We start from the raw sequence: 12,585 nt of genomic DNA on the forward strand, positions 1-12,585 counted from the left end.
TATTAGTGCAGCAATATCTACATGCTCAATGTTGCATTTGTATAATTGTCAGCTATGCAAAGTCGATGAGCTGAGGTGTTGGTGGGGTGTTGGAATGACAGGGAGAAGCTTTAATTTGCTTGCATGATGTGTCTGCTTGAAAAAATGAGCTTGGAACCTGCTGCTGCTTACGTTCAGGGATGGAGGTTTGTCGTAGTGCGCCCATGGGTGGGCTTGAATGCGAGACAGTGGGAGGTCATGCTGCCTGCACGGTTTCTGCAGCTTCAGGTTTCTGTGTCGTTTATGGAGTAGGTGCTTGGGCTTATCCTGGATCTGCACTGCACATCTTTGGATCCCACCCAAGTCCCGCCTTGTGCAAGCAGCACAGCCCACGCAGCATGGTCTGTAAACACTTCCTTGAGGCAGTCTTTGCACTTTTCTTCAGCTTTCCCCAGAAACTGACCCCTGCTGTCACCACTCACCATGCAGATAGAGGCACCTGTTCTAGATCCCACACTCTCACTTACCCCCCACATCATGCAGGTAACATTCTTCTCCCTGGCCCCTTCCAGCTCTCAACCCTCTGACTCAAAGATAATGCGATACAGTGACGCATTTGGAGGTGGGCATGTGGACTGATGATTTCTCTCTGAATGCATTAATGTTTTATGTCTTTAAGTGTTGTCCCTGTAGGGGACCCTTCTAGGCCAATAAGGTGACTGCATTGCCTTTGGCATGGATGGTCTGCATTGCTTTGGGAGATAGGACTGCCACCACACCCCTTTTGGTATGCTGGCCCTCACTTTGGGCTCTGCTTTCATTTCCCCCTGATAAAGCATCCTAAGAGAGGTTGGTTAATCTTTCTAGTGTACTGGAGAGGGAGCCGTGTTCTATAATAGCGCTTCACCTCCAGTCCACAGCGACCAGCGCACCCTCTTCTGCAGGAGTGATCACAAAAAGTCCCTGTCTTCATGGCAGATAAAGAAACTGTTCAATTTCTTGTGGAGTTCTGCATAGGCAGAGCAGGAAGACTGGCTGCTGGGACCTGATTAGTTTATGGAGTATAGAGTCTAGTGACCTCAGTAAATGTTTCTTCAATAGAGGAGGTGTGGTGGTGTAGGGGTCCTAGAGACATCAGTTGTGGTGAATGAACCCCCATGATGTTATGAAGCCTCACTTATTCTGCCACTGGTTTTTCTGGTGAACACTTGTTCCTGAAGAGAAGAAGTTATGTGATGATTCTCCTGTAAAATGTTCTTTATATGCTGCTGCTAATGCAGCTGATGTGAAGCTCCTAAGAGAGCTGCTGCTTTGCATTTACTCAGATCACCAGAGGGATGACCCTTGGAGAATATATCTGTAGAAATGGTGCATTTCTCCATGTGTTTGTGTCCCATTATTGCTTACACCTTGGATGTCCTTGATGCCTCATCACACAGTGTGTCACCAATACTGAAAAACCCTGTATCATCTAAGCAGAGGCCTGCTGATCTAACCTTTTGTACTGGGTTTCTCTATTCTGACGGGAATGGCTGGGAGCAGGCAGAGGATGGGGGGTGTTTAGGGAGTGGGAAGACAATTTGCATGCCTACCCCAACTGGGATTTAACATCACTCTGGTGAGGTTATACTGAAATTAAATGCCCCAGATAATTCGGCAGGTTGGTCATGGGAGCTGCACTGTGATACCAGCAAATCACCTCCTGCTTTTGTTCTTTTTGCCAAGCCCAAAGACCCTAAACTTCTCTTGTAGACCTTTCCTCACAGGTCGTTTTACACATTGTGGAAGTGAGCAGTGACATGACGTGGTTGAGCATATCTCACCTTCAAATACTACCCATCTATGATCTTGAGAAGACCTCATGAAGCTCTCAGAAACCCCCAGCCAACAATATGCCAACACACTCCTCAACATATACACCAAAACTCTGAAAAAACACAAATACACATAATTAAAAATATGATTCTCCAAAACTACCCATCTATTGCTAGCAACTCAACCAGAGCAAATACACCGTACACACACCAGAAAAGAAATGGACATGAACCAAAGCCTGACAATCTCAACCAAATCAAAGTACTTTGGTTGACATGCAATCATCTCAACCAAAGCCACCTTCTAAAAACCACTATGTGGCTATTACTGCTTAGCTTGTCAGACAACTTAAATGTTGCTAATTCTTTATGGATATGACCAATACTGATTGCGAGATGGTGTGGTATTGTTTTACCTTGTCTCATGTATGAGTGGTAATTCGAGGGGCAGGGTATGAGGGTGATGGTGTCCTCAGCTATATCTTTCACCTGTGACACCACTGATCCTTTGCCCAGTCTCTTCTCTCCCAGTCCCCCCTGCTGACCCCAATGCAAGGTCTTTAAATCTGCTATTCACACCTCTGTATTTCCCCTTGGACAATGCAGAAAAAGCCTCTCCTATTCCACTGTCCTTAAGACAATGGTTTCGATCCTGCTGCCCTCCCAAACTCGCTTCTTCTTGCCTCCCCCTCCTGTTGCTGCCATGACTACGCCCTGCTCCTCCTCACGCTCACGAAGCGGCTTTCACCAGAGCTAATAATACACTCATTTTAAACTGTTTTTGAAATTGAAAAAGTTTGCTTCCACAAGTGCAGTTGCTTCTAATTACAAATTTTCTAGTTTAAATTTTATTTGATCAGTTCCTGTATCATGGGAGAGGATTGTTAATTTAGAAAACGATCTCCGTTATAATTATGCCTTCCAGTTTTACTAATGTATGAGAAGGGTAGAGCAAACGGCTGGGTAGGTGAGAGCTAGAAAGTGACATAATGATTATGCATGAACTTTCACACCTTAATTCAACGTCAAGACTTTAGTAGTCTATCAATTTTTAAAAGCTTGAATGCAGCATTACCTACATTGACTTCCCAGGTTGGATGACCACAGTTTTCTGTCAAGTGCAAGGGACATCTTAAGGGATAAATCTTCTGGCAGATTCCTCCCCAGGCTCCAGACAGATCTGGAATATTTCTTTCTAGTAACAGTCCTCCAGCGGCCTATGCGTCTTCAGCCTAGACTCAGCCTACCACATGTGGATACATCAGAGTATATTTGGCCCTAGCAGGCACTGGCATTCAATTTTCTTTTACCACGCCTCATGTACATGGGCCCAAAGCTCTCTGTGCTTCCTTGATATGATTCTTCAGCTTTTGATAGCAAGTAGGTCAAATGTCACAGATGAAGATCTCAGGGTTTAAACACTCATGCAGATGTTTCAAAAAAATACTTGTTGAATGCACGTGATATCTGCATTTGGTGTCTAGGTTTGGACCATGATATCGCGGCCTCCATATTATGTTCATTGATGCATCTGAAAACCTTTGGGTAGACGGCCACCAAGCTGTTTTGGGCACAGACCTACAGAGATTCACTGAGGCTTTCCCTGCATCGTGACATAGGTCTCCTGATGGGGAACGATCACCCAAATGTTTTTTACACAAAATAAACAACTAAGGAGAAATCCTCTTCTGCCTTGAAAAAGCTGCCCCACAGTACATAATAAGTACTTTTCCACGCTTCCTTTTTGTTGGGGTTCAGCAGATATCTAAATTCTCTCAGACTTGTAGGGGCTGTGTTATCTAAAGTGCCCTGGGGTTGCAACAGCCTGGTGCTCCCACCTTTTTCACCTCTGGGCATTTTGATATCACAGAAGAGCCGCAGACGTGTGCCACCCCTTCTGTAAGACCGCACCGGAGCACATATGGCTCCAGCATTATCTCAATGGGGGCGTTCAACCATTTGCATGGGTGCATAGCACCATGCAAATAAGGAAGCACTTTGCCTCGGTGCCGTATTATAAATGCGGGTGTAGAGGCAAAGGAGCTCTGTGGTGCACTGACTGTGTGCGTCAGAAAGAGGTGGCACACAATCAGTGATCCCACCCAAAAGGTGCCTCTTGGAAGGAGAAGAAGCTGGTGTTGTGGACCCCCAGATATCCCCCTTTGAAATGTAGGCTTGTTGCCACCTACAGAGTCAAAGATGGACTGGCAGCTTCAACCATCTTGTCTACCTTTTACTACTGCTTTGTCCCAGGGCAGGCTCGACTTCACAGCGGTGTTGAGAGCAGTGCATTCATTGTATTTGTGCATACTGCCCTAGTCTGCGCCCGGCGTTCCGTGTTAAACGTGCATCACACATCGGACCAGTGCTGTGCTCCCCATCTGTGATACTGGCCCTGGTGTTGATCAGTCATTCGCTCATCCTTTCAGTCCTACTTGCGCTCCTTTCTAACAATACGACTAATATATGGACCTTGGTGGTTTATCTGGATACTATTAACCACAGGCTGCACCTCTCAACCAGTGGCCTTGCATTGAGGGAGGGATTTGGCTCAACTTACTCCGCATGTGTCATCGGTCGCCTGCGGCCCCTGTTATGGTAAGCCTGAGTGAGGCCGTGGCAAAAGCTCTCAAAATAAGAGCTCCCCTCCTTCTGCCCTCTGTCCTTCCCTTGTTGAAAGTTGAGCCTCACTTTCTGACTTCACACTCCACAGACACACATTCATCTGTCAGTCAGCACCATCTCAGCATTGCATGACAAAACCACAGAGAAAATCTTACTATCTCACCCACAAAAACATAGAACAGACCTGGCTAAATGCACTCCCTATACGTATAGAGTCTAATGTTGATTTGATATCGTATTAGGATTAAATAAAATCCGGCTGCTACTGTGTCCGGTGTAGTGATATCACTTCTGCTCACCAGTTACCATGGTACAAACTCACTGTTCATAATGTTCTAATTATTTTTTCTGTCATCATAATTTGCAGTAGTAAGTGGACCTTCTGGGATGCAAGTTGGTTCCTCTGGGGGAATTAATCCCTTTATAGAGATCTGTTTCTTGAGCTGCTTCTGAACTGCAGCCTCTAAAGAATCTTTTTGTTGACTTTCTTGGGCTCTTAATTCTTTTCACTATGGCATGTCCATGGTCCTCATCCCCATAGCCAAGAAAACACTCATGGGGAATGTACAAGGTACAATTCATGTCTTGTGTAAATATTGGTTTTATGCTAGCCAAGGGAAGATTAATGATGCTTGGAAAAAGATAATTCAATTCATACTCTATTAATACCTAACATATTTCCCCTTTCTAGATTATTAATTTTGATAATGTGCGACACTCTGCTGTAATTTGTTGGGTGAAAACATTTTTGCACATTTTAAAACCAAAATCAATTGTCATTAAATAGTGCAAAGTTTAAGTAGTGGTAATGGCTTCCAAGTGAACCGCCTTTAGAGTATACTGGTGTAGTTAAGGGACCATGTACTCCCTGCGCCACAAATAATGTCCCAGCTTGTGTAGAAGGAGCTGTGACTGCACAAAAAGAAACGTACAATGCACATAAGAGAGCAGGCCAGGTAATAAGATGCAGCAGGCAGCGCTGTGCAGTTCAGGGACAGCTAGAGCAGGACTGGTCGGTTCTGTGCAGGCCTGGTGTGGTGTTGTGTATGTTGAAGGCTGTCCCCTCAGGCCTTCTGCCGACACAAGTCCTTAGCATCGCTCATAAGCTGTAGATCACTAGAAGTGAGACAAATAATCATTCGCTAATAATAGATCCTACCTGTTTCAAATTTGATTTCCCGTGAGGGTTGGGATGTCACTTGAAATGTGCACAAAAACCAACTGGTACATAAGAATTGAGAAATGTGATTCTTGTTCCGAGAATTATGGAGAGATTGGTTTTTCTTGCTTGCATTATTGCACTGTGGTGGGTGGAGATTGTTTTTTCCTGCTTGCATTATTGCACTGTGGTGGGTGCAGTTAATGACTGCTCTTCTCCTGGCGTTATACCAGCTTTAGCTCCAGGGATGCCTTTTGAAATTAAAATATGTACGTGATTTCTGACCTTTGCTTCATGAGAGGGTTTTATGGCCAGTGGTATCAAATGATGCTGTACAGATCAGGGCGTACCAGGAGGGAGGAGTTTCCTTAATCAGAGAGCACTAACAAGAGATTCTTGCATTTGCATCTGAAAAGCTATTTTAGCCATCCCACCACTGTATTATTTAACCATGACTGCCTGCAACGAAAAAGACACAATGCCAGGAACTACATTTTATTTTGCATTTCACAACTCTGCGCTTTGGTGCTACAACATTGGATAGCACCATCTATTTTTCCAGCCAACAGCATATTGCATTGTGGGGCTTACAGCTTTGCTTTTAACAGTTTTGTTATCCATTCAAAACCCCAGCATGCAAATTGCTGTTGCTTAAATGGTAAAATTGGCTAAGGTGTTATACATGTCACGGCGCCACTTGTCAGTTACCTTTTAACATTTTACAAGGTTGACTACTGTATTTAAAATACTGGTTGTTTCATGTGTGAAACAAAAAGTAAATTCTGCTCTCACATGTTGTGAAGGTTCGTTGAATCGCATCATACTTTAAAACAAGCATTGACAATGTGTGTTTTCTTTTTCCGTCCCTATGTGGTCGGAAAAGTGTTCTACCGAGCATCACAGCACAATAAATATACAACATACTGCCAAGCCATACTCGAAACTGACTGGATGCAGGCAGTGAGATTGCATAGGCCTTGAGATCGCAAACTATACTCCCAACACCAAAGCATCTCCTGTCTTGCTGCAACATTCAAAATGGCAGTGATAGTGAGGTGATGCCCACAAGGGAACCTATCACTGATAAGGCACATTTTGTCCGCCATGGTGCACCTTTTTTCAGGTGTGCCGGGTGCAAGCGGGGAAAGTGTGCCCTATTATGTTGAATGCGCTTTCTTGAGGGCTAGTGGGGACTCAAGCTGCTCTAGGGCAGCACATTCAAGAGAAATATGGAGCAGCTGTGTAAAAGCTGTACTGTGTTTCTCTGTGCAGACGGCAACTCACCTGCACTTATAGGAAAAATCAGTGATGCCCTTGGGGGTGGGTGCAGTGAGTGACTCCATCCTCCTGCAAGGGGATGTCTGGGGGACCCCTTCACATCCCTACAGTGGGCTTCCTTTAGAAGGCGCACTTAAAGCGCATCACCTTTTTAAAAAAAAAAAGAAATGCAGTTTTATATAGCACAAACTCAACCCAAAGGTTTTGGGGCTTTTTACATGCGCACCAGTTCATTACACAAGACACATTCATTTTTGGTAGGCACAGAAAGATTAAGAGATACGCCCAGAATCACAGGATGTTGAGCCGACTCGGAGACTCAAACCTGGTCTCCCAGTTCCGAACTTGGCAGCTCTGTCTGTTACGCCACATCCTCTCCCCTTTCAGTGTGCCTCCTAAAGGAATGTTTGCCTCTGCGCCCACATCGGTAATACGGCAAAGGTGCAGAGGCACAGAGATTCCCTCATTTGCATGGGGCCACGCCCCCAAGCAAATGAGGGAATGTCCTCCAATGAGAGCACTTGCACACATGTAGCACCAGGGCTATCTGCTTAACAGCAGAGGCCGCATAGACGTTTCCCCAGTTCAGACAGAGCCCCACAACTAGTTTTGCTCTGGTTCCGATAAAAGCTTCTGACTGGCCTGCAAGGGCATTTTTTTTATGAAGTGGGGAAACAGCAGTGGAAACATCCTTGTTGGTAGAACACCTATACCTTGGGCATAAACAGTTCAAGCATCCCGCCCCTAGCTTCAGCTCAAGCAACGACAAATCTGTCAACAGCAGTGCAGGCTTTAGTTTCTCACAGAATTGGGACAGCCTGGTAATAGCAAAGCAAGCTTCCCTCTCTCACAGAAGGCAATAAGAGCAATCTTCCATTTCCTCAGAACAGATCCAGCATTGCAGATTTGCAAAAACGTTTACCCCTTGCATGTGCCACGAATTTTCGCACTGTGTGGGCAATTTACATAGTTGGTGGGATTGAGCACACGCCCACCGTGACTCCGTCATGAGCATGCAAGGGGTTAATTGCTCACAGAACATGAACTGTTAAGGCATGAGTGACATGTAGGTTACAGACAGATGTCTGGAACAGGTGCCTAACTCACTGATAAGAATGTATAAGTGAATGAGCAAGTGAACATATGATTTCTGACACCATTCTCACTTGAGTGATATTTCATGTCAGCACCCTGAAAATCCTGGTGCTGTCACTTTGAGACCTGTTACTATTGATTCTTTCTTTTGAGAATTGCAGGAACCTATTAGGTCATTGATCTTGGAATAACCTTGAAACGCATGTTGTAACTATGTGCAAGATAGGCACACAGATGTCATCCTCTTCAGAAAGGTGTTGAATGTGTGTGCCTCGGGCTGTGTGCAATCCCAGCCCTGGTGCTGCGTCTGTCTAAAATGTGGACGAGCACCACTGGGGCTGAGCAGGAGTCTGTGCCCTCTCTGTAAAACTGAAGTGTCCCAGGACTCCAGCAAGCAGGAGCAAAGCCACCCGTGATCCCAGGACATTCAAATAATGTGGCCTTGCTGCCTTGGGTTGTCCAAAGTTCAACTCCTATAAGATAAGCGGCTTACTTTCTTGCCACACATACATTTTATTTTGCATTACAAACCGCAATAGAGCAAAAGATGCATAGATCATGTAATTAATGTAATCCTATATAATAAGATTCACGGCTGTTTCTGTCTCTAACTCGTCTTGCAGTGTACATGTTATTTATCTTACATATTCCTGGGAGCTGGTGGGCTGCACCACGAGGAAGAGGGCACAAGATGTACTCTGCTTCCAATTATAAACGTTCTCGAGATCTTGAGGAATCGCCGGGTGCAACATTCACGAACATCCCCCTTTGTTTCAAACTGTTCTTTTTTCTGCCTTTTAAATCATTTAATGCCAGGGCGAGCAGGTGCCGCTCTGAGGATCAGGGCACTGCCAGTTTTCCTTCCCACGTGCAATCTGCTTTCTTCTCCCGCAGCGCTAAAGTGAACCCATCAGTGTATCCACCATATCTGGCGGTGCAGATCGGTCACATTTGTACTCTGAGAGTGATGTTTGCATTTGAGTACGAGAAAGCCATCCGTGCATGCACACTCTCTGAGGGAGCAGTCGCTGCACAGAATCTCTGCGGGAGCAGCCAGTTCACAGATTCTCTGAGGCAGCAATCTGTGCATAAATTCTCTGCGGCAGCAGTCTGTGCACGGATTCTCTGCGGCAGCAGTCAGTACACAGATACTCTGCGACAGAAGTCAGTGCACAGATACTCTGTGGCAGCAGTCAGTGCACAGATTCTCTGTGGCAGCAGTCAGTGCACAGATTCTCTGCAGCAGCAGTCAGTGCACAGATTCTCTGTGGCAGCAGTCAGTGCACAGATTCTCTGCGGCAGCAGTCAGTGCACAGATTCTCTGCGGCAGCAGTCAGTGCACAGATTGTCTGCGGCAGCAGTCAGTGCACAGATTGTCTGCGGCAGCAGTCAGTGCACGGATTCTCTGCGGCAGCAGTCAGTGCACGGATTCTCTGCGGCAGCAGTCAGTGCACGGATTCTCTGCGGCAGCAGTCTGTGCACGGATTCTCTGTGGCAGCAGTCCGTGCACAGATTCTCTGTGGCAGCAGTCAGTGCACAGATTGTCTGCGGCAGCAGTCAGTGCACAGATTGTCTGCGGCAGCAGTCAGTGCACAGATTGTCTGCGGCAGCAGTCAGTGCACAGATTCTCTGCGGCAGCAGTCCGTGCACAGATTCTCTGTAGTAGCAGTCCTTGCACAGATTCTCTGCTGGAGCATTCAGTTTACAGATTCTATGTAGCAGCAGTGGGTGCACAGAATCTCTGCAGCAGCAACAAGTGCACAAAATCTCTGCGGCAGTAACCAGTGCACAGAATCTCTGTAGCAGCAACCAGTGCACAGAATCTCTGCAGCAGCAACCAGTGCACAGAATTCTGCGGCAGCAACCAGTGCACAGAATTCTGCGGCAGCAACCAGTGCACAGAATTCTGCGGCAGCAACCAGTGCACAGAATGTGTGCGGCAGCAGCCCGTGCACAGAATGTCTGCGGCAGCAGCCCGTGCACAGAATGTCTGCGGCAGCAGCCCGTGCACAGAATGTCTGCGGCAGCAGCCCGTGCACAGAATGTCTGCGGCAGCAGCCCGTGCACAGAATGTCTGCGGCAGCAGCCCGTGCACAGAATGTCTGCGGCAGCAGCCCGTGCACAGAATGTCTGCGGCAGCAGCCCGTGCACAGAATCTGCTGCAGCAGTCCGTGCACAGAATCTCTGCGGCAGCAGTCCATGCACAGAATTTCTGCGGCAGCAGTCCATGCACAGAATCTCTGCGGCAGCAACCAGTGCACAAAATCTCTGTGGCAGCAACCAGTGCACAGAATTTCTGCTGCAGCAGCCTGTGCACAGAATCACGGCTGCAGCAGCCCGTGCACAGAATCCCTGCGGCAGCAGTCAGTGCACAGAATCTCTGCTGTAGCAGTCAGTGCACAGAATCTCTGCAGCAGCAGTCTGTGCACAGATTCTCTACAGCAGCAGTCTGTGCAAAGATTCTCTGTGGCAGCAGTCTGTGCACAGATTCTCTGTGGCAGCAGTCAGTGCACATATTCTCTGTGGCAGCAGTCAGTGCACATATTTTCTGTGGCAGCAGTCAGTGCACATATTCTCTGTGGCAGCAGTCAGTGCACATATTCTCTGAGGCAGCAGTCAGTGCACAGATTCTCTGTGGCAGCAGTCAGTGCACAAAATCTCTGCGGCAGCAGTCAGTGCACAAAATCTCTGCAGCAGCAACCAGTGCACAGAATTTCTGTGGCAGCAAATAGTGCACAGAATCTCTGTGGCACCAACCAGTGCGCAAAATCTCTGTGGCAGCAAGCAGTGCACAGAATTTCTGGGGCAGCAACCAGGGCACAGAATTTCTGCGGCAGCAGCCCGTGCACAGGATCTCGGCAGCAGCAGCCAGGACAGAATTTCTGTGGCAGCAGCTCGCGCACAGAATGTGTACCGCAGCAGCTGTTGATGCACAGAATCTCTACAGCAGCAGTCTGTGCACAGATTCTCTACAGCAGCAGTCTGTGCACAGATTCTCTGTGGCAGCAGTCTGTGCACAGATTCTCTGTGGCAGCAGTCTGTGCACAGATTCTCTGTGGCAGCAGTCAGTGCACATATTCTCTGTGGCAGCAGTCAGTGCACATATTCTCTGTGGCAGCAGTCAGTGCACATATTCTCTGAGGCAGCAGTCAGTGCACAGATTCTCTGTGGCAGCAGTCAGTGCACAAAATCTCTGCAGCAGCAACCAGTGCACAGAATTTCTGTGGCAGCAAATAGTGCACAGAATCTCTGTGGCACCAACCAGTGCGCAAAATCTCTGTGGCAGCAAGCAGTGCACAGAATTTCTGGGGCAGCAACCAGGGCACAGAATTTCTGCGGCAGCAGCCCGTGCACAGGATCTCGGCAGCAGCAGCCCGGACAGAATTTCTGTGGCAGCAGCTCGCGCACAGAATCTGTACCGCAGCAGCTGTTGATGCACAGAATCTCCGCGCCATCAGCCAGTGCACAGATTCTCTGCGCCATCAGCCAGTGCACAGAAGCTCCGCACCATCAGTCAGTGCACAGAATCTTAGCACCATCAGTCAGTGCACAGAATCGCAGCCTCGTCAATGCACAGAATCCCAGCAGCGTCAGGGCACAGAATCTCAGTAGCGTCAGTCAGTGCACAGAATCTCAGCAGCGTCAATGCACAGAATCTCAGCAGCGTCAGTGCACAGAATCTCAGCAGCATCAGTCAGTGCACAGAATCTCAGCAGCGTCAGGGCACAGAATCTCAGCAGCGTCAGTCAGTGCACAGAATCTCAGCAGCGTCAGGGCACAGAATCTCAGCAGCATCAGTCAGTGCACAGAATCTCACAGCGTCAGGGCACAGAATCTCAGCAGCATCAGTCAGTGCACAGAACCTCAGCAGCGTCAATGCACAGAATATCAGCATCAGTCAGTGCACAGATCTCAGCAGCATTGTGGCGCTCATTCGAGCTCTGCACGTGTTTCTGTTCCTGGACGGTGACGTAAGCACGGTGGCCGCGCGCCAGGAGGCCGGCTCGGTTTGCCACCGCACCGCTTTCAAACGTTCATTCGCAGCTTGGCCGAGTGGGTGCAGCAGTTTTATTTAAACCCCGTACACGTCGAACCGCCTGCTTCTCCCTCCTCCGCACAAGTCAGAAGAGAACAACTTGTGGGTGGGCTCATTTAAATCTGGCAGCTTTCATGAAATCTCTTGCTGCACTTTGTACCATTAATCCGGGGGTTTATCCAGCAGGTGTGTTCAGTCCGTGGAACCCTGCGCAGATTCCCGTGAGAAGCGCTGTGCATTATTGCGCTTTACTGTACCGGTGCTCCTGCACAACACCGCGGCAGCAACACCCACACACACACACACACTTCATAACATCACAGGTGTCCTGGTGGGCTGGCCTGGTCGTGTCATGTGCCTAAAATAGCTCTGCGTTACACTCTCATTTCTTATTCACCATTGTCTGTAGAATAATGTTCAGTGCACCATTTGGAGTAATTCTTGCACTGTCGAAGCACCTGCACAATGGCCGCCTATGTACAATGACCACTAGTAAAGGAAAGGCATTTCACAATAGAAGGAATCTCCCAGTCTTGCTTGTCGCCAGGGAAAATGAAAGAATTGATGACATGAAGTCTCGCAGTAGCTAAAGCAGTTTG

The 12,585-nt window shown here is 47.7% G+C and overlaps 1 protein-coding gene across 1 annotated transcript in view; it reads left to right on the forward strand.

Moving 5' to 3' along the window:
* Nucleotides 1-12,585, forward strand: part of TIAM1 (TIAM Rac1 associated GEF 1) — a 499,324-nt gene that overhangs the window by 249,865 nt on the left and 236,874 nt on the right. The gene's annotated exons all lie outside the window — the stretch shown is intronic.

The sequence above is a fragment of the Lissotriton vulgaris genome, chromosome 8 (assembly GCF_964263255.1).
Source record: "Lissotriton vulgaris chromosome 8, aLisVul1.2, whole genome shotgun sequence".
In the NCBI taxonomy this organism is placed as follows: domain Eukaryota; kingdom Metazoa; phylum Chordata; class Amphibia; order Caudata; family Salamandridae; genus Lissotriton; species Lissotriton vulgaris.